This window comes from Anopheles funestus, assembly GCF_943734845.2.
Source record: "Anopheles funestus chromosome X unlocalized genomic scaffold, idAnoFuneDA-416_04 X_unloc_56, whole genome shotgun sequence".
NCBI classification, from domain to species: domain Eukaryota; kingdom Metazoa; phylum Arthropoda; class Insecta; order Diptera; family Culicidae; genus Anopheles; species Anopheles funestus.
Window position 1 is genome coordinate 60001 of NW_026045183.1, and position 2500 is coordinate 62500.

The window sequence follows — 2500 nt, forward strand, 5'->3', positions numbered from 1 at the left end:
AATATGCTTAAATTCTGGGGGTTGTCTCACATCACTTGAGGCCTACAACAAAATCAGTCACATTCCATTCGTTTCGAACCCGGGGCATAGCGAACCGATATATACGCAACAACACTTCACACACACACACACACGGATTGGGCAATTTACGGTCATTTTTGAATCAACGATGGCCCCCCCGAGCACGTTGTCCGAATATCACTCCAATAAGGACAACGAGTTCCGCTCGGCATCGTTTTGATTCGATCTCTCAACAACAACTCCCGGTCGACTTGGTCGACTTGGACCCACGATGTCTCCCCCCGAGCATGTCGAGCCAACTGCACCACTATTGTATTGGACAACATGTTCCCCTCGGGCATCGATGGGTTAATCATGCACCACTATTATAAAACCCTTTGACGTTTTCCCCCAAGCACGTTGATCCAGTATTACGACGGATACGGTCAACGAAATCTTGGACATCAAAGAGGTTTTCGATTGAATTTCCCCATGTTTCACAACGTACTCTTAGCGGTATCCTACGATACGTCTCACTCTATTTGTGTGTGTGCGCGTTTACGTGCGTGCGATTTATGCGGTTCACCCCTTTACTTTCAGCGCCCTGCGGTCCCAACAAAGGTCCCGAGCACGCCATTATGCACAGTGTGGAAGCGTGTTTCCCCCACGACACTAGACGGGCTGCTCGCCATAGTGTTCTATTGTGGCACGCTCCACCCTGAAGTTTGGTTTGTTGTATATCAAGGAATTGATAGGCACTCAAGAATGTGTGCATCGGCCGGGTTTAATCGTCCGACGCGCAATATGCGTTCAACTTATCGGTGTTCATGTGTCCTGCAGTTCACATTGTGACGCGCATTTAGCTGCGGTCTTCATCGATCCATGAGCCGAGTGATCCCCTGCCTAGGGTTTTATAGTAAGGTTCCCAATGTAACACAATCCCGGTGGTACGTCCAAAGACTAACTTTCTGACTAAGTTGTCTTTATTACCCAATAGTCCCAGGCCTTGTGACTTGTGGCTCATGTCTACGCCCATGGCCACCATTCGCTAAGATAGTTTTGAAGTCACTTTGAAGGCCCAGGAACAACTCTCTTAGCACATCGGTTAACCTGACGCCGCAGTCAACTCATGTGCTTGGATCGGATCGAGCTATTGAGTATTGGGCCTGCATACTCGCTCATCCGTATCCTTTGCGTACCGCCCCATGGCCCTTGTATGTCTGCACCACAGTTCCTGTTCGTTCCGTGCCTATGGCCGGATACGTATTGCACATCGGTTAACCTGACGCCGCAGTCAACTCATGTGCTTGGATCGGATCGAGCTATTGAGTATTGGGCCTGCATACTCGCTCATCCGTATCCTTTGCGTACCGCCCCATGGCCCTTGTATGTCTGCACCACAGTTCCTGTTCGTTCCGTGCCTATGGCCGGATACGTATTGCACATCGGTTAACCTGGCGCCGCAGTCAACTCATGTGCTTGGATCGGATCGAGCTATTGAGTATTGGGCCTGCATACTCGCTCATCCGTATCCTTTGCGTACCGCCCCATGGCCCCGTCCTTAGAGTTAATGACTAGTAGGCTTAACTCTTTGTATGTCTGCACCACAGTTCCCGTTCGTTCCGTGCCGTGGCCGGATACGTATTGCACAACAGTAGATACCATCACCTGACGTATCTAACACACCACTATTGTAACTCGTCGTCGAAGGACCTTTCAAGTGCCTGATGGCCAGGGGAGCTCTTACACGGCACGGAGACACAGTGATGCTCGCCCATCACAGTGTACAACGATCGAGTTTGCTTAAGTGTCTGGGTACCTACACACCAGACACAATGCAATGGCCACGGATCCACACAAGGCACATCACATGCAGAAAGCTTCACCAGATTATGACACATACCACACTCTTGTAACTCGTCGTCGAAGGGGCGTTCAAAGTGCCTTACGGCTAGGGGAGATCTAGCACGGCACGGAGACACAGTGATGGTTGCCCATCAAAGTGTACAACGATCGAGTTTGCTTTCCGCGCAAGCGTTCTAAGTGTCTGGGTACCTACACACCAGACACAATGCAATGGCCACGGATCCACACAAGGCACATCACATGCAGAAAGCTTCACCAGATTCTGACACATACCACACTCTTGTAACTCGTCGTCGAAGGGGCGTTCAAAGTGCCTTACGGCTAGGGGGGATCTAGCACGGCACGGAGACACAGTGATGGTCACCCATCAAAGTGTACAACGATCGAGTTTGCTTTCCGCGCAAGCGTTCTAAGTGTCTGGGTATCTAAGCACCAGACACAATGCAATGGCCACGGATCCACACAAGGCACATCACATGCAGAAAGCTTCACCAGATTCTGACACATACCACACACATGCAACTCGTCGTCGAAGGGGCGTTCAAGTGCCTTACGGCTAGGGGAGATCTAGCTCGGCACGGGGACACAGTGATGGTCACCCATCAAAGTGTACAACGAACGAGTTGGCTTTCAA

At 50.7% G+C, this 2500-nt stretch overlaps 2 non-coding genes across 2 annotated transcripts in view; both read right to left on the bottom strand.

Annotated features, from left to right (window-relative positions):
* The window catches only part of LOC125773834 (large subunit ribosomal RNA), a 4179-nt gene extending 4135 nt beyond the window's left edge, over window positions 1–44 (bottom strand). Inside the window, exon 1 of the ribosomal RNA XR_007420404.1 lies at window positions 1–44. This exon is cut by the window's left edge and continues 4135 nt beyond it. This is a non-coding gene — a ribosomal RNA (large subunit ribosomal RNA).
* Window positions 45–753: 709 nt separating this feature from the next.
* On the bottom strand, window positions 754–911 carry LOC125773832 (5.8S ribosomal RNA). Its single transcript, XR_007420402.1, has one exon. It is a non-coding gene; the product is annotated as a 5.8S ribosomal RNA (ribosomal RNA).
* Window positions 912–2500: the final 1589 nt, after the last annotated feature.